We start from the raw sequence: 21,516 nt of genomic DNA, 5'->3' as shown, positions 1-21,516 counted from the left end.
TTTTTTCGGTACGCAAGCCTCTCACTGTTGTGGCCTCTCCCGTTGCGGAGCACAGGCTCCGGATGCGCAGGCTCAGCAGCCATGGCTCACGGGCCTAGCCGCTCCGAGGCACGTGGGATCCTCCCGGACCGGGGCACGAACCCGCGTTCCCTGCATCGGCAGGCGGACTCTCAACCGCTGTGCCACCAGGGAAGCCCTGGAGTTATTTTTTGAAGGCATAAATCCTCAAGAACAAAGAGAAAAGTAAAAGGGACAATAGCTACATGATTTTGGGAGCTGGAAAATAAGCAGAATCACTAGTAACTAAGTCAGCAGTTCCCAAATCACTATATTCTAAGCTGCATTGGGGATAAATTAAGAACCAATTTGATTTACATGGCAGAAATTTCAAAAGACATAGAAACTAGAAGAACTAAGCACTTTGGAAATTGGGGTGAAGGGAGCAAATAGTAGGATGGTATGACTAAAAAAGAGAATACTAGTGAAAGCTGTTGGTGAAGCAGTAAGATACCCTAGATGTCCCTCATCACATTCCACTGAATGCCTGCTCTCCCCAATCCTAGCAGAGGTCTGAAAACAATATCCACAGTTAAAAATGAGAGTAGCAGGGCTTCCCTGGTGGCGCAGTGGTTGAGAGTCCGCCTGCCGATGCAGGGGACGCGGGTTCGTGCCCCGGTCCGGGGGGATCCCACGTGCCGCGGAGTGGCTGGGCCCGTGAGCCATGGCCACTGAGCCTGCACGTCCGGAGCCTCTGCTCCGCAATGGGAGAGGCCGCAACAGTGAGAGGCCCGCATACCACCAAAAAAAAAAAAAAAAAAAAAATGAGAGTAGCATACCAAAAAGAGGGACTGAGTGCTCGAGAAGAGAACCCAATCCTCTTCTTCCATTACTCTCCCAGAATGCTGGCAATCCGATCCTTATGCTCTATGTATGAAAACGTAAGACTACTCTCTGAGGGTAGTTAACAAGCACAAGACAGGCACAAGACACAAGGCCTTAAGGTCTTGGGAGCTCTCCAAAAACAGCCCACCCAGATGAGCCTCTATAATGAAGTCCAAAACTGACAAATTTAGATACGCTAATCATCTTTTTACTCTTCCACAACATATTATATACAGTCAGGCAAGGAAGAGAAAGGCAACTAAGAAAAGTCTAAGATGGAAGATAGAGATAAAAAAAATAATAATAAAACACAAAGCAACAGACTACACAGGGAGAAAACTTCAAAAATAAATTAATATCTATATATATCAAAAGATGCTACATTCATTTGTTAAGAATAGAATACTACAGGCAAGGATTACAAAACAGAAATTAAGAATATGATAGAAAAAAAATGAAAAACTCAATAAAAGGACCTGATGATAAGAAATCTACCTGAGCAAAAAGACAAAGCTGTAAACAAGAGAGAGAAGAAAATTTGAGTATCCATCCAAACATTCACATTGGAATGATAGAATGGCAGAAAAAATCACCAATGAAATCATTTAAGAAAAATTCCAGGACTGAAAGGCAACAGCTGCAAAATTGAAAGGGCCTGATGAATTCCAGCAAACAATAATAAATAGATCCATATCAAGGAATTAAAGTGAAATTTCAGAACACCTGGAAACTAATAACAGATTCTACATGCTTCCATTGAGGGAAAAAATCAAAAATAAGAACGGCTTCAGATTTCTCAGTAGTAACAGAAGCAAAAATATAATGGAGCAGTGCCTTTAAAATTCTAAAGAAAAATGATTTCCAACCTAGCCTTGTATACCTAGCCAAACTATCAATCAAGCATTAAAAATATAAAATGACAATTTTCAGACACACATAAGTCTCAAAGAACACATCTCCTATATATTCTTTCTCAAAAAGCTACTAGAGAATGTGATCCTCTCCCCCTAATGACAGAATAAGTCAATAAAAAGACATAGCACATGGAAAACAAAGGCCCTACACAGAAGAGGGGTGAGAGAAATCCCCACAATGGTGAAAAAAATTCTAAGGATGAAAGTGGTATACCAGATATAGAAAGCAAGTAGGCTAGCCTGAAAAAATGAAAATCAAGAAACAAAATGAGTCACGATCCTTGCTGCCACTGTACCTGAGTACCTGAGGGGAGGGGGGAGTGTCTTCTAAATAAACATTTAAAAATCCTTAGTAAAGGATTGTACCAAATCATCTCAAGTATTACTATTACATGGATGAAATTCATGGATACAGGCAGCCTGGTATAAAATTACCTTCATGGATGGACCTCTGTCATAACTGTATCAAGAGAATGAGTCATGATTTCCATAATTCTGTTAGTTCAGGGCAGACAACTTTGTGTAAGTAGATTACTTAACTCTAGATCAGGAGAATAAGAATTACTTCGGACTAAATGAAATGATTTAATTGTGGTTAACATTTTATTTTTAATAGTCATATAAGAAAAATACTTTCTTCTTAATCTACTTTTAACCCTCAATTTAAGATATATTTTGTATAAATAGTAATTTAAATAGTATCTTGATCCAATACCCTCAGAATTCTGGGGGGACAGAATATCCTATGAAAGACCTTAATACAGGTTTTAAGTTAATAAACTATGAGAATATTTTAAGAACAATTCTATAGAAAAATACTGAATATATTGATTGCCTTGTTTAAAAACTACTTAGAAGAATGATTAAATCTCGTATAAAGTATTATAACTGAGTCTCTCTACTTTTTATGAACCCACCTACATAGTTTCAATGAGAATCTGTTTTCCTTCCTTTCAGAATAAAATGGATAAATCAAATTTGTAACCATGACCACAGAAAAATGCAACCTTTAAAAACAAATCTCTTTTAATTAGCTATGACAGGGAACAAGGACTGCATCTCAAATGTAGAAATGATGCCTTCTAGGTCTTCACAGGAAATCAATATAGTATCTCTTTCATAACTTATGGATTCCCAGCTTTAAGAGGAATAAAGAATATCTCTTCCTGACAGACAAGGAACACTGACAAACATGGGACTCTTAGAGAACCACGATACCCTACAGTTTTAAGTAATGCAGGCAAAATCTCATTGAGATACATTAAATGGCTCTTGGTTCCTAATCTTGTAATCAAGCAAATAAATAAGTAAATTATTATGCTTTATAAAACTAGACCGAACTTAACTCTTAACTCATATCAAATGGACACAGTTTTGTTAAGCAGACAAAGGGATGCCTTTCTATACTCATCAATATGTCATTAGTTCAATAAACTAGTCAAACAAAACATCGAAATAAAGAATCAGAAAATTATTAAACAAACTTATATGATCAAATCTGTACCTGAAGGGGCAGAAACTTGGCCACAGGAAGGGTTATGGTAGAAAACTGACACTTTGTTTTGCCTCAATTTTAAGTGAGCATGCCCAGGAAGTTCCATAGCTGAAGGGTAAATAAGGGGAGAGGGATCACCCTGCACCCTAAAATTACAAAAAGAAAACAGGATAATTCTATGTGGATCTAGCTCCCAAAATAAATGACTTCATCTCTAATTTTGGCAATAATGACAGTCTGAAGAATTATGACAAACCTTGAAGATAAATAATTAATGTGAGAAAATGGCTGCTATTTAACCATGATGAGGCTCAGAGATTTAGTAATCTTTGAGGGGTTTTTATTCTTTAAGTACTCTGGTGGTGTTTTTTGGTTTTGTTTTTGTTTTAATTTAATGAATAAGTCCTAAAGCTGGACTCTCACAAACCTTTGCAAATAAACTACGTTTCTAAATGCATATTTTTCCTACTAGTAAGGGGCATGATCAAACATACTTTTCTAAGTTGCTTTGCTTTTTAAATGTATATAAGTTCTAGCTTCAGTAAGGAAGAATACTCTCATTTTCCATATATCTCCTCGTACTGCAGGGCTCCCTAAAGCTTCACATAGCTGCCTCTTAGTAAATATTCATGTCTTACTAATAGATTCATCAATTGGTTGAAGCCAGAGATGAAAAGTGTGTCAGGAACAAATGCTCTCATTTTATATAATTAATCTCATTTAATCTTTCAAAATAAGCCAACCAGGTAGGTGGGTATCACCATTTTATATGTAAGAAATACTGCTGGGAAACACAAATTGGCCAGGTTCCAATACAAAATTACTATACTTTCCACTTCATGGTATTACTGACTGGTTTTAGGAAAATTCTTTGTGTTTTCTTCTGTTCTTTCTTTTTCTTCTGTCAATTTGCTTGCATATTTTTAATCTGCCAACTATTATATTGCTTAAAATATGTTTGATGAAGAGAATTACACAACAAAATAATTATATCATTCCATCTTTTCATCAAACCCTTATTAATTTCATACATGTGTCCTTCAGAATTATATTTTAGAAACTTATTATTATTATTTTAAACTTTTTCTATTTCTTAATGAATGGGATTGAAGAATTTTTTTCCAAAAGTTATTTTACTATTTATAATTTTCCAGATGCAAAGTACCTGTCATATCTTTTGACAATTTACCCAGTGGATACTTGGCTAGGTAAACTTCATGGTTAATTATTTAAAAACAACAACAACTAAAAGTTCTGACCTGTAGATTATCATGCATTAAATGAAAGGAGCTACATCTACAAGAAGATGGGCCCCAACAATTAATTCAAGGACTCTTGGATCAGCTTCAATGGTTAAACCCAATGCATTGGTTTCAAAATGGACTCACAGGATTGATTACCGTGGGGTCATGTGTATTGTTGATGTTAATTGCCTTACCTTGTTTATTACGCTTTATTGTTGGCCGTCTCGCTGCTCTTCGTCAGGAGGTGTATGGGTTGAAACTGCATTATCAAGCTTTAAAAAATAAAAGAGGGGGAAATGTGGCGAGCATTGCCCTCTGAGGAAGGCGCCATTAAGACCCTCATAAGCCTCAGGGCCCGATTGTACTCTCCTTGGTATGCATCCTGGACGTTATGGTATGAATGTAAAAAAGGAGATGGCCTTTGGCCAGATCGCTCCAGGGACCTGCTCAGTTAGTGTGAGTCCCTGGTTGTTCCCTAAAGCTAGGAAAAGCAACCCTGGAGGGGAAATTGGTGCCTTTGAGGGAAAAGCCGAGAAGCCAATCAACCAGCTGATGCCGATAAGGCGTGACTAAGCCGAGAAGCCAATCAACCAGCTGATGCCGATAAGGCATGACTAAGCAAATTCCCTGCTTTAGGGGTATAGATATGGCTATGCTTTGTTATTAAACTTGCCTTGCAACCATAAAAAAAAAAAAAAAGAAAAAAAAAAAGAAAGGAGCTAGAACATCTTACTTTTTTTTTTTGCACCCACCTAAAACAAAGGGGATCTATTCTTTTAATAAGCAAATATTTCCTGAATATTAAGGTAGCTATTGTGGAATGCAATTTTATACTTTTATTAGCAGTTTTGTTATTACATAATTAGAAAGGGTTTGTCTTTAAAATGCGACATTTGCCAGATACATCAGTAAGATAAAATTCCTAACAGCAGGAAGCTTATAAAGTACTACACAAATAACTATAAACATAAAAGTTGAAAGGAATAAATGCCTTTAAAAAGGATACAAAGTAAAAAGAGAAATTAGAGAACTTCCAGCTGAGGATAACAATATCCTTTATTAGGTACATTATGTAGGCACCATGGCATCAATGATTTTTTATTTACAAAAATCAAGGATTTATATCAGAATGTGTTCTCCTAAACATAATACTTTCTTTCCCACCTCTGAGATTTTGAATACCCTCTTTATTCCCTTTACTAAGAATATCCTTCTAATTCTTCTTTTAAAATACAACTCTTCTGGGACTTCCCTGGTGGTCCAGTGGTAAGACTCTACGCTCCCAATGCTGGGGGTCCAGGTTCGATCCCTGGTCAGGGAACTAGATCCCGCATGCCGCAACTAAAGATCCCATGTGCCGCAACTGAGACCCGGTGCAGCCAAATAAATAAATAAATTTTTTTTAATTGTTTTAAATACAACTCCTAAGGTTTCCTTGATCTCCCCCCAACAGACTCCCACTTTCTGTGCCTTACACAGATATCTATTGTGTTACACTTATCATCTACAGAGAGCTGTTTTTAATTACTTACTTATTACTTACTTATCAGATAAGTGTTACTTGTAAGCAAAGAATTTATGACCACAGTTATTTTTTACCTGTGTATATTACAAGGCCCTCAAAAATCACATTTTCCATCTTGAGAAATCATAAACTCAACTTTGAAACTAAAAGAAGCAGTTCAAACAACTGTAAGAGTTTACCTACAGTCCTTCATGCTTTTAAACTAAGTTAACTGGCAAGATTCAAAGATAGAACACTGAATTCTTGCAAAACTAATCATGATTTAATGTTTTCAAAAGCAAGCAGAAAGAGGAAAAACTCTGCCTAATAAGGTAAATATTTATAGTAACTACAGTCTGTCAGGAATCATGACTACAAAGCTCTCAAAATTCCATTTCAAAGGAAGATATATAGAGTTACAACTGGATCTAATTCTTAAAACAGAAAACCAGTTTTTGATATCAAATTATGAATTAGAGAGACCACTTCTCCAGCTGCCTTTAGTAGCAGAAAAGGCTAACTGTTCTCTAATACCCATTTCTCTCCTTCTTTTATAAAATTTTTTAATTTTAGCTGAACACATGGTTGTCCAGCCAGATACTACATTTCCCAGCCTACCTTTCCCAGCTAAGTATGTTCCAGAGATTAAACTCTCACCCATAACACATGAATCTACATGATAGTACTACTTCCAGATGAGGCTCTCAAAACAATGAGTGTGCACTCCCATTGTTCTTTCTCCCTTGCCCCTGGCTGGTGAAAGCAGCCATGTTCAACCCAGAAACCATGTTCAACATATGGAAACCATACATTAAGCCAAAGCCACTTACAAACCTGAAGAGTTTTCCTCTGTATTATTACACAAGAGAAATAAACATCATCCTTAATAGTAACAGAGTGTCTCAGAGCAGTTTAGCCTTTACTGTAATCCAATCAGCTCCTGACACTGACTACCTAAAAGGAAATAAAAGAAGTTCAAAAATGGTCTCTTTTCCATACTCTTCCCCATTTCTTCCTTTTCTTGAGACATTTAATCTAATAATGGTAACAGGGCAGGTACACTCCTAAGCTGGAAATTCTTAGTTGAAAATGAGCTGAAGCAGTCAAGTCATTCATTATTGTTTCACCAATCTCTTTTTCTTTTGCTCCTGGTCCTCAAAACAGCAGAAACTCTTCCTACCTTCTAAGTTTACCTTTCCACAAAATGGAAGACATCATCTTGGACAATTACTGGCTCAAGGAGAGATCCTTTTACAGCCCTGTCAGTTCTGAGAACCACTATTCCAACATACAATTCAAATTCCTTATTAGAATGTAAAAGTGCCATACACATAATTCCTGGGTACCTACCAAGACAATAGTTCCCAAAGTAGCACAGGGCTACACAAACAACAAAGAACGGGAGAAAGGATTAACATAATAACATAATGAAAGTTTACTTTCATTATGAAATGATGAAAGTAATTTCATAATGAAATGAAAGTTTAACATAATAACACTACTACCTCACATCATCATCATAAAAAGGGGTCTCTCTCCCAAAATAAAGGGAATATATCTAGTTATTCCTAGTTATCAGAACTATAATTGATAATTCTGTTATTTTGTATAACACAAAATAACACAAAATTCTTAATAATATTCTAAACAATGAAAAATTACAGACATGAATAAGTGAATATTTCTGATGGTAAAGAATATTTCTTATGGTAAAGGTAATCTTCATTCCCCAGACATTCATATTTACATAGGTCCAATTATAAAGACTCTCAGGAAGGTAATATCAACTGTACCCTTAGGCCTGCCACATTTTTTGGAAGGTGACCAAGGAGATGCCCGGGTTATTCTCTTAAAGACTCAAAAACCCAAAGATCAAAATTCAAAACTGAAAACGTTCACATTGTATAAATAAACACTAGTGCCCTGGTTTTCTCACTTTGCAGCACTTAAAAAACTGGAAATGCTGCCCAGCAATCATAGTGTCTCCAATACAGGATGGATTCCACCATACAACTTGAAGCATATATAAACAGTTTAATTTTGTGGAATTCACTTCTCTGTTTTGAAAAAAGTAAAATAACAGGAAAAAAACCCCACTGATTTCCCCTGTAGATTGCATGACAATCTAAGAACACTGAGAAGTAATTTTTAGTCTTGGACTCTCTAAAGAACATAACAAGATCAAATGGGCAAGGATTTTAAAAAAAGAAGCTCAAAAAAAAATTAAAATAAAATAAATAAATAAATAGAAAGAAGCTCCACTAGTGGATAGGTATTTTCTAGATACTCTAGGAAACTAACAAGGACAATGCTCCCCAGAGCCACTTGATATTTTTGTAATCTACTGTTAAAATATCACCTTATTTTTTATTTATAATGCCCTACAGCTGTTAGGAACACAAAAGCAAGAACTTTACTCTCAAACTTCTTTCTACATGTGACTCCTTTGAAAAACTTGGTATGACAATGTATGAATTTTCCATATACCTCAAAACTTAAAAACAAAAAGTATAATAGAAATCTTTCTAAACCAAATCATACACCTCTTTGTCTTCTTGAATAAAATTAGCATAATTAAATATTCCTATAATTCAGATCATAATAAGATCATCTATTACCATAATGAACGTGCTATAAATAATAATTTGGCTTTAAGAATAACAATTCCCAAATTAAATAACCTCAAAACTAAGTTTGTTGTTGTTGTTGTTGTTGTTTTTTGTGGTACGCAGGCCTCTCACTGTTGTGGCCTCTCCCGCTGCGGAGCACAGGCTCCGGAAGCGCAGGCTCATGCCGCTCTGCGGCATGTGGGATCTTCCCGGACCAGGGCACGAACCCGTGTCCTCTGCATCGGCAGGCGGACTCTCAACCACTGAGCCACCAGGGAAGCCCTAAAACTAAGTTTTTTAATTCTGTTCTAACACTTGAAATCTGACCGTTCTTCACTATCAAGATGCCAGCCATCTCTTCTTGCCCCTATCCATATGCATTTTTCTAGTAGCATTTCTCCTGTCCCTAATTATCTATTATAGTCTGAAAACACAAATACCATAATACATCAGAACATGAAAAGTTCTCAGGTAAGGGCAAAGGTCATACACAAAAAAATAAAAATATGCAAACTTCTATAAGTGAATTTGCTTGAAAAATATCCAAAGACAAAATTTTTTCATTAGAAAGAAAGAAAATGCTGAAGAAAAGCCAATAATATCTTAACACAATTTCTACCTATTTCCTAGATTTATTTTTATAAAGCCAATAATATTTTACCATTTGATTTCTATCCTTAACTTCCTTGATTTCTTCTTTACATGCAACCACCAATTTTTCAAGTTTAACTATATTCAACAAAAATATTTTTACAATAATCTGACATTCTTTCCTGTACCTAATATAAAAATAATTTTTAAAAAGTAGGATTACAACTGAAATACACTATCAATCAAAATTATACTTTTCACTGCAATCAGCACAAATAATAGATTTAATAGAGAATGAATGTATACTAATACTTAGGGAAACATCCTCATGAGAGGAATATTTAATGTTACCAAAGAGACTAAAAAGAAAATTTTTTACCTTAATTATATATTATTTATTAGGCTCCATACTGGCCAAAAAATGAATCAGATAACTTTTCAAAATTTCTCTGTTTAAAAAAAAAAAAAAGGTTGGGCTTCCCTGGTGGCACAGTGGTTAAGAATGCACCTGCCAGAAGACCTAAATAGACATTTCTCCAAAGAAGATATACAGATTGCCAACAAACACATGAAAGAAGGCTCAACATCACTAATCATTAGAGACATGCAAATCAAAACTACAATGAGGTATCACCTCACACCAGTCAGAATGGCCATTCATCAAAAAATCTACAAACAATAAACGCTGGAGAGGGTGTGGAGAAAAGGGGACCCTCTTGCACTCTGGTGGGAATGTAAATTGATACAGCCACTATGGAGAACAGTATGGAAGTTCCTTAAAAAACTAAAAATAGAACTACCATACGACCCAGCAATCCGACTACTGGGCATATACCCTGAGAAAACCATAATTCAAAAAGAGTCATGTACCACAATGTTCAGCAGCTCTATTTACAATTGTAAGGACATGAAATCAACCTAAGTGTCCATCGACAGATGCATGGATAAAGAAAATGTGGCACAGATATACAATGGAATATTACTCAGCCATAAAAATAAATGCAATTGAGTTATTTGTAGTGAGGTGGATGGACCTAGAGACTGCCATACAGAGTGAATAAGTCAGAACGAGAAAAACAAATACCATATGCTAACACATATATATGGAGTCTAAAAAAAAAATGGTTCTGAAGAACCTAGGGCAGGACAGGAATAAAGACGCAGACATAGAGAATGGACCTGAGGACACGGGGAGGGGAAGGGTAAGCTGGGACGAAGTGAGAGAGTGGCATGGACTTATGTATACTACCAAATGTAAAATAGATAGCTAGTGGGAAGAAGCCACATAGCACACGGAGATCAACTCAGTGCTTTGTGACCACCTAGAGGGGTGGGATAAGAAGGGTGGGAGGGAGACGCAAGAGGGAGGAGATATGGGGATATATGTATATGTGTAGCTGATTCACTTTGTTATAAAGCAGAAACCAACACACCATTGTAAAGCAATTATACTCCAATAAAGATGTTAAAAAAAAAAATCCACCTGCCAATGCAGGGGACACGGGTTCGAGCCCTGGTCCGGGAAGATCCCACATTCCATGGAGCAACTAAGCCCATGTACCACAACTACTGAGCCTGCACTCTAGAGCCAGCGAGCCACAACTACTGAGCCTGCATGCTACAGTTACTGAAGCCCGTGCACCTAGAGTCCATGCTCCTCAACAAGAGAAGCCACCACAATGAGAAGCCTGCGCACTACAATGAAGAGTAGCCCCCGCTCACCGCACCTAGAGAAAGCCCACACACAGCAACAAAGACCCAACACAGCCAAAAATAAATTAAATAAATAAATTTGGAAAAAAAAAAAAGGTCTACATTAAACACAGAAGAAAAATTCTGTTTTCAAATACTGTAGAACACTTTATCTTTGTAACCTATTTTTCTCATTTCTAACTTCATACTTGCACTATTTTCATGATGCTATATCCTAAAGCAGATTAAAACTGGAAATGTTGTCCTATATCCCCTACCATGTCATCCCTATTAACATTATACCATTATAGGAAACCAGTAAAATAACACCTTAATAAAAAGTAACAGTACCACAATTTTTCTCAGAGTTCCTAAAAACAATACATTTTTGTGGGATCTACAGGAAATGCATCATATTCATGAATTTAAAAAAAAAACTAACAGTATAAAGATGTAAACTTAACCTAATTTAGGTTTTATGCAATTCTAAACAAAACTTCAAATAGTTGACTTTTTTAAAACTTTGCCAAATGTATGTACAAAAGGAGGGAAAATTATCTTAGAAAATTGTGAAGAGGAATGATATCTACTGCCCCTTCATATATTTATATAGTCTATAGCACTACAGCAAATAAGACAATGCAGTACTGCTATATAAACAAGGCTCAGTTCCAGGGTTGTTAACCTGCTTTTAGATTTTACATTACATACTCCTGTGAGAAGCTGATAAAACTGTAACTCTTTCCCCAGAAAAACAAAAAAAAGCACATATGTACACTCACACAAAACTGCGTATATCATGGAATCCACGGAAGTTTTTTAAGTATCTATAGAACCCCCAAAGGTCTATGGACCTCAAGTTAAATATCCCTAGTAAATGAAGCAGAATTGATAGCTCAAACTTAGTTAAGTTATGATCAAAAGAAGAAATGTATCAGCAACATAAAATTCTAAGAAAATTAGGAAAAGATGGAAACTAGCAACCCATCTTTACAAAATGTCAAAATAAACTCCATAGAGGATAAAAGGTATTTTTAAGGTAATTAAAACATCTAGAAAAAATAACAGAACATTTAGTTCATCTTACAATATTTTTTATGCAGAGAAGTCCTGGAAGAAATAACACATGAAAAAGCAGTGCATTTGACTTCATAAAAATGTAACAATTCTAAATATGTAAAACCACAGCAATTAAAAAAAAAATCTTAACTAAAAAAAACTTCAAAAAATATGAAAAGCAAAGGCTAATATCCATAAATAACTTACTCATAAGGAAGACATTAACATTTACCGCAGAAAAAGATACACAAAATAACCTCAAACAGCAAAGTCACAAAAAATGAGAAAGTTGCATATATATTAAATATTTAAAAGTTCAATTTCACTAGTTATCAGAAAAAATGCTAACCACGAAATTGATGGTGGTATAGGAAATGCTTTCCGATAAAACTAAGTTTTTATCAGTTTCGTAAATTACTTTAAAAGCCCTTTGTAACAGTAATTTCAAAAAAATATTATGAGATGTAGATCACGACTCATGTACAAGGATGTTCACTGCAGCTTTATTTATAATAGAGAAATGGGCAACAAAATGTTCAATAAGTTAAGAAAGATTTAGTAAGTCACAGTACATTCTTATTAAAGACACCAATATTTAATGTAGCCATTTAAAAATATATTTCAAGAACATGTGATAATTTGGGATATTTTCACAAAATAACTATTATGTAGTCATTAAAAAAAATTTCAAAAGAATAATGAAATGGATAAATATCCACAACATAATACTAAGTTAAAAAGGTAGGAATGAAATTATGATCCAAATGATAAACTAATTGATCAATCAATAAATGGAAATGTCACAAAAATCACAAAAAAATAAGTGTTTATTTCTAATTAATTTTCAATACTTTCCAAATGTGTATAATGAAAAAGATTTTAAATGACTCCCAGTAACTTGGTATTCATTCGGTAACCTAGTCTTAATATTAACTGAAATTCCACAACATGCTTGTTATTGATAGAGTACCAATGAACAAACAGTAGATGTTCAGACAATTCATTAATCTTACTTTTAAATTTATAGAACTATATTTGCCTTTCTAACAAATGTAACAGCAAAACTGTTACATATTTACAATACATATTTACATAGTACATTATGTTCTTCAGTGTTTCAAGTGCCTATTATGATCTTCCACATTAACCTAAGAGGCAATCATTTGTATATGCAAATGAAAACATAAGCTTAAATATATAAACCAAAATATTTCACTTTTTTGGAAGTGAAGAATGAACCATGCCCTATGATCAAAGTTCTTTTCTTAACCTAACACATACACACAGACATAGACATAGATACAGAAAATACAATGTATTTCCAACTCTAAAACACCTGAAATAATGTCTGGAGGGTGGAGGCAGTGTGCTGGATAATTACCCTGGAAGCATAAAAGGGAAAAGATTACACAACTGCCCTCTAAATATATTTCTCTGTAGAAGACTTCAGAGGTTCAAAAATTATATCAACAAATTTTCTGTTGAGAAAAAAAGAATTATTCCCATCACTGCATTCTATCTCCTTTGTGATGTCATTTTTTAAAATTCCACCAACCAAAAGTACTCTCTTCAATTACATCTATTTAATACTTAACCGTTCTGGTAGGCAATAAAGTCCCTAAACCAACCAAGATTATAAAGCAACAGCCACTTCTTCATTTGACAAGTGACTGACTTAAACTGAGTTACATAACCAACCAAGAAAACAACTGTTGTATATACAAACCACAGTTGAAATTTATGACAACCATTTACAAGTTTTCAGCCCAGTAAGAAATAATTTACACAATGGTAGAATTATATCAAATCGTATAAAACTTCTCCCAGAGGTTTATGTAAGATTTAAATATAGTGACACTACCATTTTAAAGTAAAATAATCAGTCACATACTTATAACTACTTTAAGCAACTAAAACCAGGAACATACAATTTTAAAAAATCTAACACAATTGTATCTTACACACATGTATATATGGCAGTTTGGTTTTTTTTAATCAACTGATTTATCAATGATTCACAATTTCCTCATAAAGGCCTCAGTGTAGTTGGGAGTTCTTTGTAGAATTCTTTATCAGAAAAATTTACCAAGTTTAACTACTATATTTTATATATCATTACAAACAAAATGCTAAGGAAATGATTCATTTTAAAAGTCAAGGTACCAAAAATAATCTAACTGAAGCAGTAATGGACAAGTGATCAGAGACAGAAAAAATGTAAAACTCAATTGCAAGCAAGATCAGAGGCACACTGATTAAATTAAACTTCACCGACTGAGGATCAAATATTTTTTTAAAAAATACCCAAGGAGATTGAGATTTCTTTTTAAACGACATTATATAGATTCTTCCAATGCCCCCTTCCCCTCATTTTTCCAAAACTCAAATTGTTTCTATTCTGAAAACATTCCATAACAGAACTGGTAAAGATAGGGTTAAAAATGTATTTGCAAATATGCAGTTCAAATAATTGCACTTCCCGTGAGAACACCACTAGGTGCTGATCTTCCGCTCCCTAAATATAAACTTGAATCCAGCAATACCCTTAAAGTGAAATAAAAATCGAGAACCACAGGGGGACAATCATTTTTACACAAAATTAAGTCCACAGCTTCTCAGATAATCGGAGAAATACAAGACAGGAGTTTGAGGTCGGTACAGGAATACAACATAATAGAAATGTTTTCCTTTTAAAATATAGGAATTCGAGCGTAACAAAACGAAACCCCTCAAGAATGAGGAAAATTAAATCTAGAACCCGAATGGCGTCCAACAAGAACATTAGATCTTGAAAATGAATATTGCGCTTGCGCAGCCACCGCCCCGCCAGCTGCACAACTGCAGCTAGAGCCCGACCCCGCAAGATCACGTGCTCCCATGCAGCGCCCGCCCGCAGCTCCGCAACCGCGCAGGCGCAAACACAGCTCCCGCAGCCGCCATAATGCGGTCTTGACTCTTAAGAAATACAATAATAATTTAACAAAATGTGGTTATAATAGCCCCTGGGACTCACAAATACCTTTCGAGGTGGGAGATGAGGGAAGGGGAACCAAGTTCCTTCCTACAGAGCCGTCCCGCGCAGCCGTCCCCACCGCTGCAGCCTCAGTCTCGCGCGCTTCAGTCGCCGCGCCGCCGCCGCCGCTACCGCCGCCGCCGCCGCCTCCGCAGATTCAAAAACAAACCCGCTTCTCCCTTGCACGCGCCGGGGCCGTTATGCAAATTATCGTAGGCGGGGCTCGGCGGTCGTAATATTGGTCACGCCCACCCTGCCTTTAGCCAATGGGCTCACGGAGTGGCCGTTCCCCATGCAAATCTTCTGGTTTTTTATTTGAATGAGAAAAATTGGCCCCGCCTCCTGCCGTGGAAAAGAGAAGGAAGTCTGAGGTGGTGGCGCTGCGCCTTTCAGTTGCAGTGAGGTGTGTTTTTTGAGTGGAGCCTTGCCCAACCAGTGAGTAGCGCTTTGTGAGCGCCCTCTATGAGCCTCAGGAAGGAAGGAAGGGAGGGAGGAAGGAAGGAAGGAAGGAAGGAAATAGGTAGGTGAAAGTTAAAGAGCTGAGGGAAAGATTTTCGAAAAAGGCTGGAGTATGTTAAGTTGTTTATCGTTTATATTAAAAAGTCAGAAAATATACTTCAAACTGTATAAGTCACGAAGGAGTGGCGCAAACACATCTTTTCTTTCAGTCCTGTGCCAGAACAAGCGCTTCCAGTCATACCCTTCCACCTGTTGTATCCCTGTTATTCAGTTTTATTTTGGGAGCCAACCCTTCATGAAGGCCACAGAGTGTAATGAAAAAGGTGCCTCTGTATTTGTTGGGATATCTGGGCTCACGTCCAAGTACTCCTGCTTACGTGCCTGTTCCTTGAAATAAGTGCGTTACTCAGTTTTCTCTTCTCTAAAATGGTGATAATGGCTGTAATTCAAATCAGTTGAGAGGGCTAAATGATAGGATAAATATCAGTGTGTTTTGCAAAGCAAAAGCAGCCTAGCAAATATATGGTGAGGTTTGGTTGTCGTTTTTTAACATCATTTCTCCCTTAAATTAATCTATTCGTTCAATATTTATTTAGCAATGCCAGTGTTCCAGACCTATATTAGGTGCCTGTCCTCAAGAAATCTCTACTATAGTGAAGGAGACAGAAAAGTAAACAGGAAATTTTTGTAAGTAATAAGAAATTAGTGCAGGGTGGTTAATACTTATTTCTATAATGTGGGGCTTTCAACTTAGTTGGAATACTTGCGTGGCTTTTAGGGGGATCACCTAATCTAGACTTGGAGAATCAGTAATGCCTTCCAAGAAGAAGTAATCTCTCACATGAGAACTGATTTAATAGATTTCTTGCCTAAAAGCTGGACTTTATTGTGAAACCAATGAGGAATCACCTAAAAGGTTTTAAGTTAGGAAATAACACAATTAGATTTGCATTGCTTAATTGCTAAGCTTTTTAAAGTCCTTAGCACAGAACATAGTACATGGGTGCTCAATATATTACAAATAGAGGCTCAGTTATAACAAATTATGTATTGTAATTTATTTAGTACGTAGTGCTCAATTGTAAAATAGATGCTCAGTAAATTATAAATAATATCAATATTTAAAGTTCCATTCTATAATAAGAGAAATGGGATAGGAATAACAGAGTTCATTATGTTTCTCTTTGTCTTCTATAAGCAAATAGAAAGGAATCATTTTTATAATAGTTCACTCTCAATTGTCTTGACTAATGGCAAAGGGAAAGTAATTGAACATGAACTCACCAATTGATCAATTTTCTTTCTTGCTCATATTCTAGACTTGCCTCCCTAAAGCTCCAGATAGACAGTTTTATTGTGTTTGAATCTCCTCAAATATCCTCAACCACATGTTTACAGTCTCTTTAGCTGTCTACCTGCTGGTTAATCTAACCAATCATTCATTGTTTCATTCAACAAGTACAGCCTTTATTATTTATTCACACACTGTTCTAAACATTGGGGATGCGCAGAGGAAATGACACTGCCTCTGGTAAGGAAAGAGTCATATATACAGATACACACTATGAGATCATTACTATCATGGAGGTATATACTAAGTATAAAAGAAACGTAAAACAAAAGAACCTAATACTTCTTCATGGAATATAGGAAAATTTCACAGAACAGGTGATGCTTGATCTGACTTATAATATATTACTTAAAGTGGCTGTCAGAATAGGTACAAAAGAAGGAGAATTCAAATTAGGTAAAACAGAAATGCAAAGACACTGAAAAAGGAAAAAGGCGTGGCTTCAATTTATAGGTGGGATTATATTCAGAATGTTTATCAATCCTTGTGGTACCAGGCACTGGTCCATTAGAATACAAGAAGGTTTGAAGACCCCCTACTTTGTCAAATGTTAATCCTCTAGTTGTAGGATTGTGGAGAAGTCCAAGGGTTCTTCAGCTGGGCACCAAGACAGACTGGCTGGTAGGAGGGGTATTCAGGGTAGGGCAGCTACTTACCAATCAGTACTGAAGGATTTCCATATTTTACCCACCATTGTGAGCTTATTTATATATACAAGCTGAATAGACTTCTAGAAAAAAAGTGCTGGAGTAAAGCAATATCACAAAAAAAATCCAAAAACAAGAAGCAAAAAAACCTAAAATAATAAACATTTTTAGGGGCTTCCCTGGTGGCGCACTGGTTGAGAATCTGCCTGCCAGTGCAGGGGACACGGGTTCGAGCCCTGGTCTGGGAAGATCCCACATGCCGTGGAGCAACTGGGCCCGTGAGCCACAATTACTAAGCCTGTGCATCTGGAGCCTGTGCTCCGCAACAAGAGAGGCCACAATAGTAAGAGGCCCACACACCGCGATGAAGAGTGGCCCCCACTTGCCACAACTAGAGAAAGCCCTCGCACAGAAACAAAGACCCAACACAGCCATAAATAAATAAATAAATAAAAGAGTAGTTTGAACAGTTTCAAAAAATAAATAAATAAAAATAAACATTTTTTAATGAATTTCAGTTGTAGCAATTGAGCGGCAATTGAGCAAGGAAAACTGGATTTTGAAAAGCAGTATAAATTTGAAAAAGGAACAACTGAAGAGGAAAACTGAAGTTTCTAAGTACTATAATATGAGACAGTCTAATTTAGTGATTACAGAAATGGGCTCTGAAGATTTACTACCTGAATTAAAAACTTTTCTCTACTTCTTACTTACTGCCTGTTCTAAACTTCTCTAACCAAATGGTTCCAGAAATATCAAATGGACATGAAAAAGATAGCCCTTATCTGGTAAGGTTTTTACAAGGATTAAATTCTGGTAAAACACTTCAAGGAATACTGGGTATATAGTAATACTTTGATAAGTGTTAGCTAATAGTAATCATAGTACTAATAGTAGTAGTAGTACTAGTAGTATTTGTCAGAGTAGTAATGGTACAGGTATAGATCAGCTTGAGCAGTTTCTATCTGTACATCCTATACTACCATTAAGAAAGAATATGAATTAACTATAACCTGATCATTCTTATTATTATCCTCCATTTCTCAGAGAAGTTTACTGAGGTGTTAAGTAGGCAAACCTGGGAAAATTTAAGAAATAACTTCTTGGAATAGGAAGTGTGATAAATAGAATTCTAAGATGATCTCCACCCCTTTGCGTTCACACCCTGTATAATCCTCTCCCCTTGACTATGGACAGAACCCATGACTTACTTCTAACCAATAGAATATGGCAAAGGTGAATGAATTTTTCAGATGTAATTAAGGTCTCATAAAAATTGATTATGAATAACTAAAAGAGAGATTATCTTGGATGGGCCTGACTTAATCTGGAAAAAGCCCTTTAAAAAGGAACTGGGCCTTCCCTGAGGAGAGAGGTTCTCTTTAATGGTTTGATGAAGTAAGCAGCCATGTTGAAGAAGCCCACATGGAAAGTTACTACAAGTGGCCTATAGAATCTTTGGATAGCCTCTAGAACCTGAGGATGGGCATTAGCCAGCAGTGAGCAAAAAAGCCAAGACTCTCAATCATATAGCCAGCCATAAGGAAATGAATTCTACCAACAAACCAAATGAACTTGGAAGTAGATTCTTTACCAGTCAAGCTCTCAGATGAAAATTCAGCCCAAATAACACCTTGATTATAGCTTTATGAGACTCTGAGCAGAGGATCCATCTAAGTCAGACTCAAACTTCTGACCCACACAAACTGAGATAATAAATGCCATTATTTTAAGTTACTGAATTTGTGGTAATTTGTTACTTGGCAATAGAAAACGAATACAGGAAGTCATCAAAGAAGGGAAGGGATACCTTAAAATCTTTGAAGGTAGATAGGTGACCTAAATGGATAAAATGGGTCCTAAGTAAAAGATATTGCCTGGCATTCATAAAAAGACTAGAACTAGTACTGTAATTATAGCTGGGCAAGAGGGACCTATGTTTGGGTCCTCATATTTTAGAAGGCCCCTACATATAATAAACATACACACATTTAAAAGAACACATGAATGCCTTTGTCACTCAGAATATGACAGTCAGCAGTACCACATGGGGAACTGTGATCTTAAATATCTGCTCTCCTAATACTTTTCAAGGCCTCAGGGGAATGATTCTCCATATTTCTTGCTCTATGTCCTCAAAAACAAAAGGAAACTATCAGAATGTTGTGAAGGTTAGGGAGTAGAGACACACACACAGCTTTAGAGTATGCAAATATTTGAGCAGCAAGATAGGCAAGAAAAAAACTTTAACTTCTCAGATGCTTCTCTGCTATTAGTGCAGACTTAATAGATTTTTGTACAGTGGATTCACTTGCCAATAGTGTCAAACCTCCATTTTCTTGCTTTTTTGAATGGTCCAGTTTGTGGTTCTGTAGATACTCAGAATTTATTGCAGTATTCCTAACATTTGGGGAAAAACATTAATATTAAATAATCTATGTTATTCTTATATTTGTATACCATACATGTAGATGTTGATGAAACATAAATGAAACGTGATATTCAGTTTTTAAATTAGCAACTAAATTACACTGAGTTCTAGAATTATAAGTAATTCTATTTTCATAAAAATACTTCATTCCTGAGCAATGGGTCAAAAAAGAAAAGAGAACTCAAAAAATACGTTGAGACAAATGAAAAAGGAAGCACAACATACCAAAACTTATGGAATGCAACAAAAGGATTTTCTAAGAGGGAAATTCATAGTTATAAATGCCTATCAAGAAACAAGAAACTAACACAACATTGTAAAGCAATTATACTCCAATAAAGATGTTAAAAATAAATAAATAAAAAGAAACAAGAAAAATTTCATACAACCTAACTTTATACCACAAGGAACTAGAAAAACAAGAACAAATGAAGCCCAAAGTTTGTAGAAGGGAGGGAATAACAGAGATCAGAGCAAAAATAATTAAAATAGAGGCTAAAAAAAAAAATTTTTAAGATCGCTGAATCTAAGAGGTGGTTTTTTTGAAAAGACAAAAAAATTGACAAACCTTTAGCTAGACTCACCAAGAGAAAAGACTCAAATAAGTAAAATCAGAAATGAAAGAGGAGAAATTATAACTGATACCCTAGAAATACAAAGGCTCACAAGACACTACTGTGAACAATTATACACCAATAAATTGGACAACCTAGAAGAAATAGATAAATTCCTAGAAACATACAACTACCAAGACCGAAGCATGAAGAAATAGAAAATTTGAACACACCAATTAACTAGTAAGGAGGTTGAATTAGTAATCAAACATTTTCCAACAACAAAAGTGCAGGACCAGATAGTTTCACTGGTGAATTCTACCAAACATTTAAAGGCAAGCTAATTCCAATTATCTTCAAAATCTTCCAAAAAAATAGAAGAGGAAGGAACACTTTCAAATTCATTTTAGGAGGACAGCATTATCCTGATACCAAAACCAGAAAATGATGCCACCATCAAAGAAAATAACAGACTAATATCCCTGATGAACATAGATGCAAAATCTTCAACAAAATATTAACAAACTGAATTCGATTAGCAAACAATACATTAAAAGAATCATAGACCGTGATAAAGTGGAATTTATTTCAGGTATGCAAAGATGGTTCAACATCTGCAAGTCAATCAATGAGATACACCACATTAAAATAATTAAGGATAAAAATCATGTGGTCAGCTCAACAGATGCAGAAAAAATGTTTGACAAAATTCAACATCTATTTATGATAAAAACTCACAACAAAGTGGGTGTAGAGGGAACATACCTCAACATAATAAAGGCCATATATGACAAGCCCACAATTACTATCACCCTCAAGGGTAAAAAGCTAAAAGCTTTTCCTCTAAGATCAAGAACAATACAAGGATGCCCACTCTGGCCACTTTTATTAACACTGTATTGGAAGTCCCAACCAGAGCAATTAGACAAGAAAAAGAAATAAAAGTCATACAGATCAGAAAGAAAACAGTAAAACTGTCATTACAACAGTTTTATGTAGATGACATGATATGATATACAGAAAACCCTAAAGAGTCACAAAGAATCACACACACACACACACACACACACA

At 35.7% G+C, this 21,516-nt stretch overlaps 1 protein-coding gene across 2 annotated transcripts in view; it reads right to left on the bottom strand.

The window, feature by feature from the left end:
* ATF7IP (activating transcription factor 7 interacting protein) overlaps positions 1-15,324 on the bottom strand; it is a 126,465-nt gene extending 111,141 nt beyond the window's left edge. Inside the window, exons 1-2 of one of the 2 annotated variants that reach the window (XM_067008759.1) lie at positions 15,010-15,162; positions 4,730-4,807 (exon numbers count right to left, since the gene is read on the bottom strand). The gene's annotated coding sequence lies outside the window, so the exon portion shown is untranslated. Of the gene's footprint in view, positions 1-4,729; positions 4,808-15,009 lie in introns of both variants that reach the window. The other variant, XM_059082217.2, reaches the window with a different exon arrangement.
* Between the last annotated feature and the right edge of the window lie 6,192 nt (positions 15,325-21,516).

Source organism: Kogia breviceps, chromosome 12, assembly GCF_026419965.1.
Source record: "Kogia breviceps isolate mKogBre1 chromosome 12, mKogBre1 haplotype 1, whole genome shotgun sequence".
In the NCBI taxonomy this organism is placed as follows: domain Eukaryota; kingdom Metazoa; phylum Chordata; class Mammalia; order Artiodactyla; family Physeteridae; genus Kogia; species Kogia breviceps.
Note: the sequence above shows the minus strand (reverse complement) of the source record. Positions and strands in the feature narration are given on the sequence as shown.